The 21,444-nt window shown below is 35.7% G+C and overlaps 1 long non-coding RNA gene across 6 annotated transcripts in view; it reads left to right on the forward strand.

The window, feature by feature from the left end:
• LOC116086070 overlaps window positions 1–21,444 on the forward strand; it is a 503,346-nt gene that overhangs the window by 249,866 nt on the left and 232,036 nt on the right. For all 6 annotated transcript variants that reach the window (XR_004116812.1, XR_004116813.1, XR_004116811.1 and 3 more), the window contains one exon: window positions 12,894–13,003. This is a non-coding gene — a long non-coding RNA (uncharacterized LOC116086070). The remainder of the gene's footprint in view (window positions 1–12,893; window positions 13,004–21,444) is intronic.

A 21,444-nucleotide genomic window follows, 5' to 3' on the forward strand; every position in this document is an offset into this window, starting at 1 on the left:
TTTATGTAAGTCCATTTTAGAGATTTTTAACCCACTCTTGATATATAAATATTTATTTTATTAAGAATAGGGTTATGGTTCATAAACATTAAATATGTTCTTCCTTATTAACTCTTAGACCTTCTCTTAGTACTATGAGAAATTTGAGATAGTGACATTTAGTTGATTGAAGGTATCTCTCATTCTGGCTGGCCAATCCCTGGTTTGCTTGGATGGCCTCTTCAATGGATATTATAGGTACCACATTTAAATGTTTTATTTAAATTGATATCAGGTACCATTTGATGTACTTGACCTTGTTACCCTTACATTCTAGCATGGCTTTTTAATTTTGTCTTGTTCCTTTTTATTTCTGGTCCTTGTATACTGCTGGGATCTAACCCATGGCCACCCACATGTGTGGCAAGTGTCCACCCCTTCCACAGTCACTCTTCTCCAAATTTGTTTGTAGAATTATTTTTCCAATCATTTGAAGTATTTCAGAAAAATCCATATATTCATATACCCTAGACAATCTGTAGTCTGGTTTATTTATCATGTCATTGAGATTTCTCCCTCAGAGTACCTGTGACCTGCTACTAGCCAAATGTCTTTAGTATGCACACCATTTACTAATGTCAATCACTCTCTATGCAGAGCTCACAATCTCAAAATTTGGGAAACAGTCTTAGTTCTGTCATTTCTTTCCTGAATGTGTCTTTTATCCTCAGTAGCTCTATCGCTTTCTATGTATGCTTTGGACCTCTGTAAAGCTCCAAAGATAAACTCATTGGTTTTATTCAGGTACAATTACCCCTAATTTAGACAATTCACATGAAATTTAGTGTAAAATTCCCAATGAATAATACAACTCAATTAATCACCAAACCCAAATAATTAACTGTCTTTTAATCATGTACTTGATATTACTGTTGTTCCACTCACTTGCTTGGCCTCAGACTAAATTCACTGATTATATCTCTCTTTATTCTGTCTTTTTGAAGCTACCCTGAAGTGGTGGCAGTAGTGGTGGTGGTGGTGGTATTAGTTGTAGTAGTAGTAGTAGTAACAGCAGCAGCAGTAATATTAGTTTTTTAAATTAGACTGCTCTCCCTATCTTGCTCCATGTTTGAACATGTCTAGTTTTCATTTAAGAATGGCATAATTCTACCATGGGATGTGCCACTGATCTTCCAAAGAAAGATGTGATCATTTTCAATGATGTCACTCTGAAGTGTGCTATCATTCATTGTGAACATACATGTATTGCTTTCCTTGGGGATTGCAAATCCCTCATGTGATCTTTGTGGGTCTCCTAAACTAGTTCAGTGCCTTATTTCTAAACTGATTTGTGAATTAAGCAAGAACAAATCCCCTGCATTTTGGATGTTTTGCATTGCTTAATCATCCTTCAAGCACCATGCTCTTGTAGAGATTATGTAAGCCTAGAATGGATAGATCACTGGTGTTCTTTGTATCTGTCTATCAATCTATTCAGTTATAAATTCTTATTATGAAACCCTGTATAATACCATACATGTCCTGTTAAATCCTGGAAACAATATATTCAGTAGTTAATTAAGTAAAATTATTTTATTACACCAAGTATGCCAATAAAATCCTGTATGTTTTTTAATTGTCTGTTTCTCTCATTAGTGATCAGTAAATAAAACAGGAACTTGTTCAGATACTTGAGTTCTGAAACTGAATGCTGTGCTTTTCATTTATCCAATTAGGGCCTCTTAGCACCTCAAGCACATGCTTACAAATCATCCTCATCTATAGAAATAACAGTATCCAGATATTAGCCAAGGGACAAAGGAATAAAATGCAAATTCAACAGCTTTCCAAGGAGAACATGTACATTTTTAATCCTTTGACAGCATTCAACAATTATTAAGTGTACTAAAACTAATCTACAGTTTTTTGAAGGTTCTCTGCATGAATACTTCAATAAAGTTTGGGTTTGGCTTAAAACATTGATTTGCATTTGAGACAAATATTCACATGTAAAGGTGTAAGTGGAGTCCTTCCTAATCTAAGGTCCATTTCCAGGAGATGAACTAGATTCCCAGTTTAAAGTTTCTAACAAAAAAAAAAAAAGAAAGAAAAGTGGATAGCAAAGTGTAAACACATCTCAAGTGTCCCACTAAGTAGGAATATTTTGTAAAATAGATTGATGTCAATGCTGCGCACTGACAGTAGTCATTGAGAATAATCACTGCTATACACAGTTATGAACATCATGGAGTAGGTCTTTCTACTCCCACCAGCTTGCCATGACACTAGGCTATCAAGCATGGCAGCTGGATTTTTATTCTGAGTTTTAGATGGGCATAGTCTTAAATTGTACGATTAGAACAAAGGTGTTTGTGCTCATGTAAGCATGAGGTTTCTTATGATGAAATTATTCCTATACTACTGTTAGAGTAAGAGTTTTGTTTCTTTTTAATTTTTTTATTTAAATTTCTTTTTTTTCTTTTAGTGGATATTTTCTTTATTTACATTTCAAATGTTATCCCCTTTCCAGGTCTCCCCTCTGGAAACCCCCTATTTCATCTGCCCTCCCCTGCCTCTATGAGGGTGCTCCCCCACCCACTCATTCATTCCTGCCTCCTTGCCCTGACATTCCCCTACACTAAGGCATCGAACCCTCTCAGGCCCAATTGGCGCTCCTCCCACTGATGTCCAACAAGGCCACCTTCTGCCACATATGTGGCCAGTACCATGCATCTCTCCATGAGTATTCTTTGGTTGGTGGTCCAGTCCCCAGGAGCTCCAGGGGTTCTAGCCAGTAGACATTGTTGCTCCCTCCATGGGGCTGCAAACCCCCTCAGCTCCTTCTAAGAATTATTTTTATATGTAAGGATACTCTGCCTGCAGTTTCCCTGTGCATCGTATGTGTGCAGTGCACATACAGACCAGAAGATCGCCTGGGAGTAGAGTTAGCTGCACAGGGTGGTTAGCTACTATGTGGCTGCTGGCAAGTGAATCCTCTCTAGAAAGAGCAACAAATGTTCTTTTCACTACCCATCCATCTCCAGACTTCAGAGTAAGCAATCATTCCTAATCTCCTGAAATGTGGTTATTAGTTTAAGTTATTGAATTCTTCAGCATGTATGTGAAGCAATTGATTAAAGGATCTTCATGCTAAAAAAAGGCTTTTAAATGATTTGCAAAATCAAGTTTATGGAATTCATGTGTATCTAGTGGTGAGTGGTGTGGGTGTTCCTCTGTTTGCTGATGTATTTACAACAATTATTGTCATTTTTGTGGTTGTATATTTAGAATCTCTGCCTTTGACTCTCCAATCTTACTCAGAAGTTTCTCTGCAGGACCTGCCAAGACTGTAGTGGACAGGGATAATAAAAGAAAAATAAAGGAAGAGAGCTGAGGAGTCTTCTTTGTACTTTACTTAGACCATTCCTGCTACTATCCCACCTTATCAAGTGCCCAAGAAAATGTTTTTGTCACAGTGTCATGCTGGGACAAAGTTCAGTTTTCATCTACTGGTCAAATTTCAGAAACCATTGCTTGGTCTGGTTCTGTCTGGTGGTGTCTACAGAAACTAATGCCTGATTTGTCTTTTTCACTGAATTCAGTATGTCAGTCTTAAATAAATAGTTCAGGCATTTTGTTGCTCTCCTTTGTGGAAGATATGACACTAGTCTGATAGACATAACGAATCGTTATAGTGACCTGTGAACACGACCCATAATAATACTGAAAGTGTACGCTACATAAGAGGCAAGTGAGCCAGTTAGCTTTACTGGGCATTTTGAGATATTTTAGTGATGAGTTTTTCTCCAGTGAATCACTTTTCCAGAATCAACAGTCGAAATCAAATACAATCAGTGCATAATGCTACACAGTGACCTGAGCTGTGGCATCATTTCTTAGTCAAATGCTCACCATGTCTTCCTGAATGGTACTAGTTCACTGGATGCAGGAGCTTTGCATTTGGCTAGAGGGAAAGCAAGGAGGATGGACATAGAGCTGCCCTATGTAGAAGACCCAAATCCATCTCACAGCAAGTTTTATTTTCCCTTAGAATCCTCAAAGTTATGCTTTGCTTAATCACCCACCCAATGCCGACAATTCACTTATAAGACAGTCAGCTAATATTTCTCAAACATAAACGTTTGGCTGAAGTAGCTGGAAACTTAAGTTTATTAAACTTTTACATACTTAACTATGGCCACAGGGTACTTTAAATTCAACTGTTTGGGCCTTGGCCCTACTTTCTTATACCCTAAAGTAAAGATTATGAATTAGATGAGAAATAATTACCTTTTTGAAATCCTGAATATCACATCTTTGCTGGATAATAGAGAATGAATCCACAGTATCCATATGATGAACCATGCTAGACTTAGATTGAATTTATAAGATAATTAAAAAGTAATACTAAGAAATAAGAACATAGCCCTGTTGAGGTTTTGGCCTTTTATACTCTATTATAACAATTATATATGATAACAGATACAAATGTGTAGAAACTGAACTAGGGAAGAAGGTAAGGCATTAATGAACAGTTAAATGACTCAAGGGACATAATAATGTAGACTAGTGCGTAATTATTCCAAGAATTTGTGTAAGGCCTGTATGAGCTGACTAGAACATTCCTCATAGTATATATTTGGGAAAAAATAAACTAATTACAGTAGACTTTGATAACCTTTTTCTTATATGAAACACTATGTCAAATTAAATCTTATGAATACAATTTCAGTGTATTTGTTTTCTTGCTTTCCTAAATTGCCTGTTTTTATAGCCATTGAACTAATATTCAAATGTTTTCTTACAATGTATGTTATTAGTTGCAGCCCTGTTTAGCAATATTTATTGGAAAGTCATAAAAAAAATCTATCCAATAACAACATAGGGAACTCTATTAGTTTTGGACTCCATTCTTAAAATGCATAAATCTTTATCCAGATAAGAATCCATGCTGCATTTTTATCTTCTTGTTTTGCAGAGTATAGAGTGCCTGCCATTCTCTTTTCCTTACTTGGCTAGTTAGGACTCCACATCTGTCTTAGTGTGTGTGATTCACATTTGTGCCACTGGGGACTCTGTCCTCAAGCTTGGCAGAGCTTGGCCCAGACTACATGAAGAGGGTATAATTTGGAAGCAGCCCTATGTTTGTGGCTCCTTCCGGTGATTTATATTAGCCCATTCATCAGTGGCCTTCTATCTTAATCTAAGTCCCCTCAGAATATCTCCCACAAATGATCATCTTTCATGCCTTCCACTGAGCATCAAGCTTTCAGTCCATAATTGTTTGGATCGGTGATTGTGAAACTCATGGATAAGGAGAGCCAACTTTATCAAATCAAGTTGATGCAGATACTCAATTCAAAATTTTCTTTTGAAGATGAAATGAATAATTATAACATAATTTGAACAAAACTTGATATAGAGAAACATAAAATAAATATAAACTATCTTGATTTTATATAAAACCTGAGTTATTTCACTCTTAATTATTAATGAAATCTAAAAATACATAATTTGTCATAAAATTTGATATCGATTGATTTATTGCATTGAATACCAAAGCACAACATCAGCAGATAGTTATGGAAAATTACTGTGTCTGCGAAGATATTTTATTCAATATTCACTGTTTTTGGTGAGTTAAGTGTTTAAATAGAGCAGCTGGAAATTTTGATAAATTCAAATATATTGTTCACATTTTAAATCACGACAGATTATAAACAGAATTAAAAACAGGACCTTGTTATTTTTCTGTTTTACAAATAATAACATACAAATTTAATTCAAATATTTTATTATGAAGTTTAAATTTATCAGGCAAAAGCAAACACCCCAAAATATGATACTGAATTCCTCGTGGACCCCTGTTTCTTATTATAGAGTTTTTAAAATCATCAAAAAGGAGAATATTCACTACTAATACTTTGAGCATTACTGAGTGTAGGCATTGTATTTGTTTTGAGAAATTATTACTTTATATGAATTCCTGACTGGCAACTAATTTAAAGATGAAATGCCTGTGCCCATGAAATATGGAGTATAGGAACATTACTTACTAAGTAATAATGAATCTATGTTGGAAGAGAGGAAGAGAAAAAGAAGAGAGATGGAGATTAAAAAAGAGGGGGAGGGAGTGAGGGAGAAATAAATAAAGGACATCTCGGTTTTCATTTTAGGACATGTCTTCTATATCCTCTAGAAATTAGATTATCACATGCTCAAGCACTCTTGAAAATTTAGGTCATGGACCTTTTACAATTTACTTTGAATTAATGTAATCAGATTTTCAGACCAAACTCTGCTTAGTACTTGCCAAAATCAGCTACCCTAAAAATAGTATGAATTTAACTGAAACTCCCAACCCCCTGGAAGTCCGATATAAAAACTTAGGGATCTTTCTGGAGTCCTGGAAGAATTGACATTTGATGAGTTAGACGTCAATGGGCAGACCAGGAGGGTACAGGAGTTCCTGGGGCAGATCAGGAGAATGCCTCTGGGAGATTATTTTGCAAGACACAAATACTTCGAACCTTCTCTAGGGCTCCAGATAAAAGAGCATAGTTCTACTGTTGATTCACAGAGATGTTTGTGAGTCAGGAGATGCCACACATTCTCCAGTGAGACGATGGAAGACTACATCTCTCTCACCGTGTTCAGCTTTGCCTCATTCTCGTTTACCTTGTAAGTGACATTTCAGAGTGATTTTAGACAATTGCCCCAAAGTCTAATGGAATCAACATTTTAAGCAAATTTAAGATTATTAAGGTTAAAGTCCTGTCAGCATGTCAAGCATTGTACTTAGCACAGGGATTGCAAATTAGAGAGTAGACCCATCAGAAACGGAGTGGCCCTTTTGTTCCACTGGTTGTAAACGTAAAAATCTAATAGGATTGTTTTGGAAGATGAAAAATGCTGCGGAGAGAGGTCTGACCAGATGAAAATGGCTAAGTGTTTCCATCAGTACATCCTTTCCCAGAGACTACTAGTCTTTGTTTGCTTATTTTTAGTGGAGAACTTTTCTTTTCCAGTATATATTTGTATTCCATGTTTGCTTGCTTGTCCCAGGATTTTCCTTGGAAAGTACTGCGGTATCTTGAGGTCTCTCATGATTTCGGTTGGTAGGAGGAATGGCTGGCTCACAACAGGATGATTTGGGGGAAGATAAGGTTTTGTTTTCCTTAATAAAGATAAGCCTATGGACCTTTAGAGAAGGGGTCTGGAGTGTTGTACAGTAGTGGCCTGCATTGAGAATGGAGAGGCTATCAGTCGAAGCATTAGACTAAAGACTAATTAGACCATTAAAGACTAATTTATACATTAGTGCTAAAGGCATACTGTCAAAAAATGACACCAACACAAATCCGAAACAACATGTATATTTAAAACAGTTTAAAAGCTAACATATTTAAGATGAAAAACTAACAGGTGGCATGGAAGCCGAGGAAACAGTTGAACTATTCTGTTCACCTTTCTCAGAAATTACTTTCTAGCTCTTACCTCATATGTAAGAAAACATTATGTAAATACACAGGAATCACAGAGGTTATCACTATTTGTGTGAATGGTTGTACAGTAGATAATGTAATAAGCTTTCAATTTTAGTACTATTAGAATAATTTCAGTATTTGTCTAAAATGGAGCTTGTATAGTGTTACTTGTACACATATTTTCAGGGCTGACCACTTGACACTGGACAACTAATTGCTGTTCCCTTCCCTGGGGAGGACCACCTCTCCTGCTCCCACTTTTCCTTAGTTATTGCTAGTTCTCTGTGTAGGGTTGAGGTCTCATGGGCTTTTCCCCATCCAGTTTGCCATATTCGGTGGTATCTTCATTGTTTAACTCATGTCTGGGTAGAGACTTTACAGGGATAGTTCCTGTTATTACTGGGGAACACAATTTCACAGAACTTGCTGATCTCCTTCTGGCCTTTTCAGTGTTTCTGTCCATCCGTCCATGTGTTCCATGAGCCTGAGGTGAGGGTATGTTTTGTAGTTGTGTTTACTAGGACAGAGCTCTACCTCTTATATTTTCATTGGTTATGATTTCAAGAAGGAGTTCTTATGCACACTTGAAGATGCCTCAACAGCTTTTTATTGATGCTCTTCTTCTGAGATCTCAGTTAAAATGTCATCTTTCAGTTAGTAGCTGTGTCTCTAAACTAGACCTGGTTCTAATAGTTTCTCAGATTTGGTTATGTCACATACCCTGGATCTGTTAGAGGTTTACTGATAACTTGCTTGGTAAAATATCCTTTGGTTAGAAGTTTTTGTGTGTCTAGACTAGAGTTTTGCACTTGGGCAAAGAACACCTTCATAAAAGTGCTTGGTTCTTTCTTCTACTTTCATTATTTAGTCTTTGGAAAGAAACCAGCTGTCAAAGAGTGGGAAGCTTTGCTCTCTTCTCCAGAATGAAAGGTATATATAAGGAATGTTTAATTCTTTGTGTAAGACATTTACTTACTCTCTAAGTATTTGTATAACCATTTCCTGACATAAAATAATACTGAAATATATATATGTATATGTATATATATACATATACATATACATATATATATACATATATATATATATATATATATATATATATATATATTACCTGTGTTCAACTTCTTCCAGTTTGCACATCTGGACTACCTTAAGTGTCTTCTATATCCTTTGAAATTGACTGTCAATACATAGTTCTGTTTTATTTCTAGTTCCTTATATATTTTTTGTTGCAATAAGAGGTTTCAGCCCCATTCTTTAGATTCGTGTTAAGTCCTTCAACTAATGGCCCTTTCCCTAAGAATCCTTCCATTGGAGAGATTTGTTAGAAACAAAGATCTGGATCCAGAGATGCTCATTATTACCAGGATATGTTTGTTTCAAGACCTGCTAAGCAAAAGAACAAAAGCATGTATTTACTTGGTTCTTAAAATGCATATCAATGTTTCACAGATCTCTATATTCCTTTTAACTTCAAATATTTCATTTTTAACATAGAAAATATTTTTTGGGGAATTTGAAATTTCCAAAGTTCATGACTGATAGACTGAAAGACTTTTGTGTAATAATCGTGTGTTTGTAAAGTCTACTTTCTTTTTGGTATTTTACATAAAGACAATCAATCTATAAATAAATATGATTTGATATACCTTTGAAATATTTATGTTTTAGCTGCTTTTCTTGTCTTATTGCACTAGCTATATTTACATGGGATAGCATCTATGTTTCAGTCTCGATGAGATCTTAGCTATAGATTTTTACAGATATTTCCTATTAGCTAGACAGAAGTTTCTTGTATTCCTTGTTTCTTCAATTTTAATCATGACTGAGAACCAAGTTTGCCAATTGCTTTGTCTGTGGGATCTATACATATTCTATATGATTTTTCTTCTTTAGTGTGTTGACGTGGTGGTTTACAACAGGTGATATTCAGAGGGCGAATAGCCTTTTAAACACTGAAATCAGTACTTGTTATTCTGCATACTTAGGTTATCAGTTGGTGAGTTTAACTTACAAAGGTTTATTGAGGTCTATCATTTTGTTTCCTCCTAGTTGTTTTCTTAGTTTTTTCATTAAGGTACTTCTTGCTGCATCCAGTGAGTTATCAAATACATTCTGCTTTTATTTTTCTTATGTAAAAAGTTTATAATATTTTTTCTGCCTGTGAAACCTTTAATTAGGGCTAATGATTTTATTTGAAGAGTATAAATGAATAAACTTAATTCTGCATATTTGCTCATAAGCATTATTTGTCATTCCTTTGCACTATTAGAAAGTTTAAAGTCCTTTTGAAAGTATAAAATATATGACAGGGTATATTTCTTTCAAGAATATTCTAAAAGTAAATTTTTAGATCTAGAAAATGGAATGGCCATGCTGAGAGTGTGTAGCTTTTACAAAAGTTAGTCAGATTAGTAATCATAAATATTTCCTGGTCAATCTGTGTCTGTAGATATTTCCATCTACCACCTTAGGCAAAAAGAAGAAAGCTCTGCTTTGAGAACTATATATTATTCTCTAGTCAGTACATAATTTTCTGGACAATAATTAATAAATTTCATGTAATAGCTTCTTGAAAATTAGCAAATGTATTTTAAACTTTATTACAATAACCATTGTAAATTCAAATCCATCAAACAAGATTAACCATTTGCAAAGATTATACAACTCAAAGAACTTTTGGAAATAATAAGGAACATATCAACAAACAAATACTGAGGAAGATAACAATCATAGTTTCTCATAAACAGTGATGGATTTGGACATTAGAAACTCATTTGGTTTGCAGACTCATCATGGCATACAGTCTTAGTAACTGGTTCTTTCAGTGTGCGTGTACTCAAAAGATCTGGTGGTTCATTGACTATCAGGATCTTTTCCACATCTTATATGAAGAGGTAACATTGTTTATGAGGTAAAATTTACATAATTTTGTGCTGAGATCACTCAGTCAATAGAGTGTTTACCACATGTAATCATAAAGACATAAGTTCATATGCCAGCACCCACAAGTAGAGCTAGGCAAGGTTTAATCCTAGTTCTGAGGAGGCAAAGACGAGCTAATCCCAGAGGTGGACCAGAACCTGTGACCTTCATAAATCACTGAGACCTTATCTTTAAAAGTAAGGTGGGGAGCATGACTTAGGAAACACTCAGTGTCTACTACTATTCGCCAAATACATATACAAACAAGTGCACATACAAATGAACATGAACATGTGTGCGCACAGCATGCATTGTAACAAATAAAGCAATTATCTGGCTAGATTCTATAATAGAAAAAGTACTCAGAACTACAAAGATGACACAACTCACGGAAAAGCAATATCAAGCACACTGGTAGTGTGTTTCAGGACTATTTCATGGGTGCTCATCCCAGTCAAAGATTTTAGTCTTTGACGATCATTGATGAGATTTCAAGCCTTTGAGTAGTAAGTAATTAGAAATTTAGGGAAAGTGAATTGGGTTGCTTTGTGCTTCGGGTTACACTTGTAAAGAGGCAACCTTGTGTACTTCACTTCATGGTTGCTTTTGAAGGAACTTTCTAGAAGTGGAGGAGACCACTAAGGAGCTATTATTAAGTCTTGGTATAACCCATTTCTCCAACTTGAATGGCGGAAAGTGTTGAATAAGAACAGGCAGACACCAGTTTTGCTTTTCAAGTTAAAGTAAAGCGCACTGTTATTGCTATGCTTCACTGTTAATTTCAACACATTAGAAAACTTTAAAAGCAAACTCAGAATCATTACTTTCAAATCCCAACTCTCTCCCTGGGTGTAAAATTAACACTCTTATTTTCAAAGATTATAAAAATCACTTTCTGGTGACCGGATCAAAAGCTGAGAAGCAAACAATCTCCGTTAACCATGAGGTGTAGGGTTAAATTTTTCTTTCCACTGATAAATCCCACCCCGGAACAGATTTCAGCAAGGCAGCTCGCAAAGCTCGCGGGTGAACCACACGGGCCATGTGGGTGCCGAGCTCAGAGCCGGAAAGCAAACAGCTGCTGTAGCCTGATTTGAGTTAAAATAGTGTGAGTGTTTAGTCTGGCGCACGGCTTCGGGGGAGATTGGCAGCTGGGTCAAACAAAGTCCTTCGGTTGGCTCCCTTCCAGGGCTGCTCTGCTAGCATTTAGTGGGTCCTAGTGCTGTGTAGGGCCCTTTTCTCAGGCAAAATCCTAACATCTGACCGCACCCTCTTCTCTTTGCTATTTAAAAAAAGAAGAAAAAGAAAGAGAAAAAGAAAGAAAGAAAGAAAGAAAGAAAGAAAGAAAGAAAGAAAGAAAGAAAGAAAGAAAGAAAGAAAGAAAGAAAGAAAGAAAAAGGAAAAAAACGGGAAGAAAAAAATAGCTGTGTTTCTGCTTCTTTCGCTCTAAGATAAATTCTCCCGGAGAAAACCTCTCCCACTAATTGTGTCTGAGCCATGAATTTTATCTCAAGAGCTGACGCACTGGGCTCTCAACTGGTGTGGAAAGCAGCCTGTTACAGTGTGGGGTTCATAAAAGGGCCTTTATGGTGTGTGAAAGAATATCTCTGTGCCTAGACAGGAAACTTTGATCTACAGAAAAGCCAGAAGACACCTAGGTAAGGCTCCGGGATCAGATCTACTTTGGGGATGGGTGGGGGGGTGGTGGTCCAAGTTTGGCAGTGAAATTGGCCCATACAAGAGATGCGAGTTTATAGGGTGTGTGTGCTTCTTTTGGTGGAAGTTGAACTGTACTAAAGATTGCTTACTTATTTTTGTTCGTTTATTTAAAACTTAACTCAGGAGTCTGTAGTCGGTTTTTCCACGTTTTCGATTTCTGTTATTGAACTGGTCATAATAGATATTGTTTGATCACAGAGAAATCTTTGCAAAGTGACACAGAAAGAAAACATTCTGGGCGGAGAAAAAAGACTAGTTTCAAAGAGAAATTATTTGAACCTTAGAGGGCAGGAGACAGTGTGTTCGGCTAACGTGGGTCTGAGTACTAAAAAAGAACAGAAAAAGTTTAATGTTGCTTTGGAAGGAATATTAAGTAAGTTGTCTTTGTCTCTTACTTTTTAATTTTAGTGGCTCATTTAGCCTGTTGGGTCACATTTTTTGAGAGTGCTGAAGGCTGCCATGAATCCCTAATGAGGCCCCTTTGCACATGATTTTGGCCAAGTGCCAAAATCAACTTCCCAGCGGCGAGCTTTCTCTCAAAGAACCTGGAGCGATTTTTTTTTTTTTTTATATTAGAAACCATGTTTGAAAGCTGCCACAATCAGTTGTATAGGCATGTAAAAAATGACTTTATACAGTAAATATGAAGTAAGCCTTCAGGCTTTTTTCCTTTTTTTCTCATATTGACATTGTGGAGTCTTTGCCTGTTGCCGCCTAAATCATGATAGAATAAGAATAATCTGAAATAAGAAGATTTAAGGACATTTATTTTCCCTTCAGCACACCAGAATAGGGGTGTTCCTGTCGTAATGAGCAGTATACACTATGGAGAGATTCTTCAAAACCCGTCAGGACGAGTAACAGATGAATTCATAAAACTGTTCATCGCTGTAAGTAACATCCTGTTAACAATACATAATAGTTTTCTAGAAGTTTTATATATAGAATTAAGTTTAATATTGACTTAAGTGGAGTCTTTGTGTATGTTAAAATGCCTTGGTGTATGGGGTTTTTTGTTTGTTTTGTTGTTATTGTTAATATTTGTTACATAATTTTAAAAATTTATGTGATACATTGATGCATTTAATAAATCTTTTCATAGAAATCTTTGGTTCGTAAACATGTCTGAACGATGACATAATTGTATTTAACTGCTTTCTTGTAAGATTAAGGCTGAGTTTTCATGAAAGAAGTGAGAAGCCCAAGGACTCACTTTTTGGAGCAGATTTTAAGTCCGATGCTTGCACACTTGAATTCTGTCATGGGAGCCATCATATAATTGTATGTGATAAGGTTTTTAGAGTTACATTTGCAAGCTGCATTGATGTAGTCTAGTTATTAGATGGTAACAAAGATTTTATGAGTGATTTTAACCAATAACTTAAGACATTAAAAGCACTTAGTCTGCAAAGCAGGCTGAAAGTTAAGGCAGTGGAATGCCAGTGTCCCTGCTGTTTTAAAGCAATCCTTGTATCATCTCCATCACACATGACTTTTGCCCCCTGTGATATAGTAATCTACCTAATGCACAAGTTTGCTCTTAGTTACATTTGTATTTTCCGTTTGCCCTGTCAATGAGAATCAAATGAATTACCAGCTAGTAGAAACAAGAATTAGAGCTATCTTTATTGACATGCTTATCACATACTTATAACTCTGCCAGTTTCCTCTTGATACAATATAGCACATTGTTCACTTGGGTATAGAACAAACTCAAATTATTTTTTTTTAATATGTTATGATTACCTTTGGGTTAATTTATATGTGTGTGCATATACAGAGTCAGTTTTCTTTGTAATCTTACATATTGATTGATGGCATTGTTTACACATTGCTGCTGGCTGAATAAAGGACTGAAGTGTATTTACAAATCATATCAGTCAACACTAAAATTCATGGAAATTAGAAGTTTCAAGAAATTTATCTGCATAAGATCTCTTCATCCATGAGTTTCTGGCTGAGATATTATTTGGTGTACCACTCTTCTTTAACAGTAAAAAAATTTAATGTAGTTAGATATAGCAAGTTGCTAAAACGCATCATTAAATTTGCTACCAAATGCAGAAAAAGTAGTATTGTGCTACTTGGTTGGCTCTAACCCTTTTATTTTTTTGTTTTCCTAATTTTAACTCTCATTCTATTTTTATTGCCATAATTTTACTAAGTATTGGAAATTGGTAGACGATTTCTCTAAAATTTGCTAAGAAATATTTTGACTGATAGTTGAAAAAAAAATTTGTTGTTCCTGTTAAAAAGATACCATGGCAACATTAATACATTCAGAGATAGAACTTTTGGGACATAGAGATAAATACACTAGTGTTTTAAGTTCAGAATTGGATAATCACATACTTGACTCTTCGCAAATACCTTTGAGTTTCGATAGAACTTGAATTATACACCTCACTGCAGTAGTTAAACATTTACTTTTGTTTGCTGTGCAACTGAGCTGTTAGTTGAGTGCATCCATCGTGTAGGCTCTCAGATACAGTCATCAACTATCATTATTAACATTTTAAAAATCGTTTTTAGAGTTACAATCTCTTTGAAAAGGAAAAGGAAAGTATTTTTGTATACTTTTGCATTTATTATGTTATTTGGGACTAATAGGTTGTAAATGTTTCATTACTTGTTCTTTCTTTTTTTCTTTTTTTCTTTTTTTCTGTACTCTGAGTCCAATTCCATTTTCACGATCTTGAAACTTCAGAGAAATAAGATACACTCATAACTGTTCATTTAAAGGACTGGTCTTTACCCATCTTAGAAGAAATAATATTTGTTTGTTTAAAGCATACAAGAGGCACAAAAATATTTTCCCCAATTAGAATAGGCATCAAATAATTAATCAGCAACTTTTATTCTTTATTGGAATGGACATATGGACTTTTTAATCTACAGTTTTTTAGTGGGTGAGACACATTAACAATAGGGCGTTTTAGGTGAACATTTCATCATTACCACAGGGTACGTTGGTCTAAATGGTCTACGTTCCAGTAATGAGATAAGCGCATTGCTACAGTAGATTGAATGGCATTATTGAGTTTTGGCACCACCTCAGTGACCTCAGTCATAAAAGATTAGTTACAGGCAAGAGGATTTGGGACTGAAAGAGGGAGAGTAGATAAGAAATGCATGTCAAGACATCAGCCTTCCTTGCCCTGGAGAAAGTATGTGCTGGAATAAAAGCACATTCATTTTACGAAAAAAATTACGGCACTATTTTGTCAGTTATTCATACAATAAATTTTAAGACATCAATAAGCTGGTTGTGCCCTGTGCTAGATTTTTCAGACTTCTCCAGATATGTATCTGTAATATTTTCTTCCTTCAGTATATGAATATCTACTGTATTTTCAAGTAGCCACAATATAATTATAAATTGGATATTGAAATAATTTTTAAACTTTTTCTTTGAAACCTAATATTAAGAAAACAGAATTTTGAGTCTCTCTTTTTTTTTTTCAAGTGAAAGAAAGGTTAACTTCCAGTTGTTGATTTTTCCCTTATGGGTTTATTTCTTGCATTATTATTAAGTAAATATTGCTATTTAATATCTTTTGAAAGCATGGTGTTTGATTAATTTTTACGAGCAAACTGATAAATAGTTAGAATGAATTATGTGCAGCGTTAGAATCTTGTTTCAAAAATCAAGATTAACAGGTAAGCCAAAGTTGTTTTATTTATTTATTATTTATTTATTTTTAGGCTCAACATTTTTTAAAAATGAAACAAAACAAAACAAAACAACTTTTCAAAGTTATCCTTGTCTGCATGCTCAGGCGTGTCAGACTGCACTGCTCCCTATGCCCTGACACATCTGTCCTGTGAACTGTGTTCTGAGACATTTTGCCTTGCACTGAGTTTGCTTCTGTTCTATACTAGTCTACACTTCTTTTTTTTTAATTGGCTTTTTTATTGGGAATTAGCATGAAAGAGTCCATCGAGTCTGACACTTTGGTCAGTCTAATTCACTGGGTTGTTTTGCATGTGTCATGGTCAGTGTCCTCTGTGTGGAGTGAGGTTTCACAGGTGGTGATTATTCATTTCTGAAGAGACATTAAGTTATGGAGACTCTGAGGTTCAGTCATTTCTTTCAAGCGGAAGCATGGCTAAAGCTACTCAACTATTACACAAAACCTTCAAAATATCTTGATGCCAACCAGTTGCCCCAAGTCCCTTTTCTCTTGATGACAAGAAGTCGGTATCTCTAAGAGACAAAAAGGATAGCTGAAATATTTTCAGATTTTTCTTAAGCTTTACTCCCAATTTCACTCTTGAAGAGATTTTGATAGGAGTGTTAGTTTTATCCAAATACCTACATAAACTTTAGTATAAACTTTGGTTTATAGAAGATATAAGTGAAATTTATGGCAGAATATATTTTAATAGCAGCTATTTTCAACATGCTCTTCCTTAGTAAACAACACAATGGAGCAAGATACAGGAGGCTCTGGGAAAGGTATACTGGCAGCATGGAAATGCTGGTCCAGGCCATGAGAGCCATGCTGCTCTAGCTCTGGGCCCCTACACTTATCTCCCTGTTTAAATCCTAGTCTTGCTTCAGTTCACCTACAATGATAAATCACAAAGATTTCTATAGAGAAAGCTGCGTCACAGTAGAACACACTCATTCTGGTACCCAGCCTCTGTGCTTGGGGTTTCAGTGGCAAAAGTACTGTTCTTTGTGTATAATGGTTTTCAGAATCACAGGTAGGTTGGCTCAGTCCACTGAATAATAAAGCAGACTCAGCCTTAGCATTTATAATTACTTTTTTTTTTTCGGTTATTTTCAAGACAGGGTTTCTCTGTGTAGCCCTGGCTGTCCTGGAACTCATTCTGTAGTCCAGGCTGGCCTTGAACTCAGAGATATGCCTGCCTCTGCCTCCCAAGTGCTGGGATTAAAGGCGTGAGCCACTACTGCCCGTAATTACCTTTTCATTTTGCCTTCACCGGAGCATCTTCCTGAAGAATGGACAGCTGTGCACAAAAGATCACATTGTTAAAAATAAGAACATGCTTGTTTTCTTATGAATTAGTATCCTGTATTTTGTTCAAAATAGTGTGTGTCAATATATACAATGTCAAATTTAACATTAATATTGACTTTGTTCTGCTTCTACTTGACATATGGGGAAATTGCTATTTGAAAACATTTGTGTTTGTTTGTTTTGTTTTGCAGTATTAGGTATTCAGCCTAGGGCTTCATGAATTCAAGGCATCACCAATGCTAAAAATACATTAATTATATATTTTAGTTACATTCCTCATGGAGTAGAGTTATCTCAGGGAAGTGTGAGTTTTCTGCTCATGTAGCGACTTTGAACATCATGTGCATATTTCTTGGCATACTCTATGGAATTTTAACTTAACTATGCTTTTTTTTATTCCTGAGGTTCATTCATAAATATTCACTTCAGAGAGTTCTTTTTAATCAATACACAATTTTACTGATTTTTTTTTATTTTTTCTGATATATTCAGGAAATTTGACATTCAGAGAGGTTGATTCATAGAAAATCCTTACTGATGTGTGATTTGGGTATTTCTAGAACACCTTCACATGTCAGGAAGTGAATCATTGATGATTTAGAAACAAAGAATGATTGGTAATTTTGAAAGATGAACGAGTTATAATCAGTTCATAATATTTGTAGAATGATAACATTTTTCTATTGACATAGTTTTGTGTCAACATGTTTAATTTGGAAATTGTATTTGTTACTAGAAGGCAGTAATCAATTTTAGTAATCATAGTTTAATATGACTGATTCAAACTCAGGACTAGAGTAAGTGAATAAAAGTTCTACAATATACTGTAAGCCCTCTGATCACTTCAAACCTGAAATTGATTTTAATTTTCTACATGCAGATCTTTCAATATGAGTGCAATGGTTTTTAGTATCGACTATTTAGTAATAAAACTTTTTTCTTAGATATCAGTAAGTAAAATGGTACAATTTCTTATAACTTAACTTTAAAACCTACTTAAAATCCAATTTGAACAACTAAAATATAAAAGTAGAAATGCTAATGTGGCCCTAGAAAAAATGAGGCATAGAGAAAAAGCGTTCGCTTGCCTAGAAATTTGACCATCACTACTAGCACAGCTTCTTCATCCCTTGAGAGAAGCACAATTAAAAGTGATTTCCAGATGTGCAAATTCACAGCTGCTTTCATCTAACACAAATTCTGCAGGAATGAGCTAAATCATAATAGGCTTAAAAGTCGCTATATTTTCAATGGTTTTTAAATTGATTCGGAAGCACCATGCTAGTGCTTAGTACATGATAGTAAAGGAAGGGAATTCATGCTGATGGCTACCAGAAACTACTGCCTTTAAGTGGCAGCAGAATTGTTCATGGGCTGGAAATTATAACTGAACAATACATAGTGCACGTAGAAAAGTTTCTTTCTCCTGTAGGTATAATGGATTGCCATTTACAGCTGTATAGTACAGACCATAAAAGCAATGACAGCTACCTAGATATTGCTGGAAAGAGTATGTATATGTATATGTATATATATGTATATGTATATGTATATGTATATGTATATGTATATGTACATGTTTATAAAATAGAAAGATATTTTTATATCTTATTTGCCCAATGTTAATGAAAACACCAAGGAAAGAGATAAACAATTCACTTAAAATATGGAATTCTAGGTGCTTGGAAGACAGATCAGTCAGTAGAGTGCTTACTACAAAAGAATAGGGGCTGGCTGGAGATCTCCAGCAAGTTCATAAGAACTCTAATTTGGCAGTTCACATTGTAATCTCCATGCTGGGGAGATGCAAACCAAAGGATCACTAGAGCTTTTAGCCTGTCAGCATTGCTGGAATGTGAGATGTAGGTTCAGTGAATAAACCTTGTCTTCCAAAATGAGGGAGGCTGTAAAAGTATCTTTTATTTGCCTGATGTAATTGTTGTCTGGAGGCTTGCTGCCTCTATCTATCAACCTATGCCTAGTTATGGAAGCTTCTAGCTTCTGTTCAAACTGACTTAGGCCTAGAATGTTTTCAGCCTCTGAAACTTACTGCTGGATAAGCTCACCCTTTCTAGCTCTTACTGAACTCTGGCTGGCTGGTTCAACTTAGCTGTTCTGGCTCAAAACTCCTCTTCACACTAACTGATTCAAACTGGCTTCTCTCAGCTTCTGACTGAATTGTTCTGCTTGGCCTCATACTACTTTGGCATTATGTTCCAGTCTTCTGGCTCCTTCTCATTCTTTTCTTCTTTCTGTCTTCACCTGTGTCTAGCTTGCAAACTGTGTCTATACAACTGTCCCAGCAAAACTGCCCTCTCTCTTCTCTCCCTCCATGATGCTCCCTTATCTCTCTTTCCTCTCAGTTCTCAGCAGAGTTGGACATATCCTATTCAGTCAAATCTTTCTCCGACTCTCAGTTAGACATAATTTTCAGGCATAACTGCTTTCTTTGATAAACTAACTTTACCTTTATTGTTTGGGATCAAAAGTGTATGGTACGTATTGTCTGCATTCTAGTCAGATCACACAGACCTAGAAGGTCTTTGAATATAATCAGAGCAGCCATGTTACTGAATTAAAATTCCTGTACTGTGGTCCATTGAGGAATACACTGGATATCAATACCTGGACATACCAGCCGGGCAGTGGTGGCACACACCTTAGCACTTGGGAGGCAGAGGCAGACAGATTTCTGGGTTCAAAGACAGCTTGGTCTATAGAGTGAGTTGCAAGACAGCCAGGGCTACACAGAGAAACTCTGTCTCAAAAACAAAATAAAAAAAACCCTGGACATTCCATACACAATATATACACAATGCAGGAGGCAGAAACAAATAATAAAAGGTGGAGGGAGAGACAGGTAAATTGTACAGATCACATTACAAGCAATGAAGATTGTGTTAGCTTTCTATCACTATAGCATATTACCCAAGATAATCAAATTATTAAGAGGAAAACAGTGAAGACTTATTCATGGTTTTGAAAGTGCTGTTCACAGTAGATTAACTAGTTGGCTTAAGCCTGTGGTGAGGAAGCACACAAACATCAGAGTATATAGAATGGAGAAACTTTGCTACTTTATAGCCAGAATGAAATGAAAATGAGGGAAGAGACAGGAACTCACTAGCCATTAAAATACATGTCCTAATGACTTTATAATTTCCTACTATGATCAACCCACTAAAGGTTCTATTATATCTGTGTCACCAAATACATAATACATTGAAAGTTTTCAGTGATGCACTTATGAAAACCTAGCAACCATCAACTAACTTCTAAAAGTATGAATACATTTCTTCACCCACCCACTATACTTGAAGCTGTTAATACTGTAGCAATAAACTATTGTTACTAATATTATTGAATTTTATTAAAAGCTAAGAATTCTGTTTATTACTAAGAATCCTGGACTTGGGAAAGATTTTTCTAAGCAAATGAAAATAGTCTGGCTCTTACTCCTGCTTCTCTCCCTTGCCTCTTGCCCCTGTGTTCCCACTCTCCTCAATCCCTCCCCCCATCTCTCTATGTGGTCATGGCTGGCCCCTACTTCTCTACTCTCTCACTCTCTCTGCTTTTCTCTGCCTCTATTACCCTCTTAATTCCCCTCCCCATGCTCTGAATAAACTCTATTCTATACCAAAAAAGAAAAGAAAAGGAAAGAAAAGAGTCTGTTTTTCTCTAGAGATGTGTGGGAGGCATGACTATGGTTTTAAAAGAAGGAGCTGAGAGGTTGAGATTGTTTTAGGATCTTGATCATAGCCAAGCCCAGATAATGTTCATAATCAATTCACCAGTAATACAAATGCAATTGTTTTTTAAGTAGTATTTTGAAAAGAATTTTAAGAATCTGACCCTAGAAAGAATTACAGAGCTGTCTCTCTCGTTATGGATGTGATGATGGATTGGTCCTATCTACAACATTCTTTCAAGTGTGTGATTCCTGACATTGAAAGTACTATTCATTCTATTCTCAGAAACCCTGGATCAGACTTGCCTCTCTACAGAGTGCTTCCAATGTTTCATGTCACACTGCAAATAACTGGGATGAGCAAGGACGATTACAGGACTCCATTGTATAGATGGGAAGCCCATAATATTAATTAGTTTTCTCTGAGTTGTAGTCCTATTAAGCATTAATGTAGGGATTGGTTTGGTGCTGCCAATTTCTACAGCTTATTTTATTACCTATTATACATCATATTTAGTGATCATGGACCTAGACAAAATGGAGAAACTTTGGTTCAACTCTCTGATCTATCTCTCTCCCTCCCCCTTGCCTCACTTCTCTCTCTCTCTCTCTCTCTCTCTCCCTCTCCCTCTCTCCCTCCCTCTCTCCCTCCCTC

This window comes from Mastomys coucha, unplaced genomic scaffold (genome assembly GCF_008632895.1).
Source record: "Mastomys coucha isolate ucsf_1 unplaced genomic scaffold, UCSF_Mcou_1 pScaffold12, whole genome shotgun sequence".
NCBI classification, from domain to species: domain Eukaryota; kingdom Metazoa; phylum Chordata; class Mammalia; order Rodentia; family Muridae; genus Mastomys; species Mastomys coucha.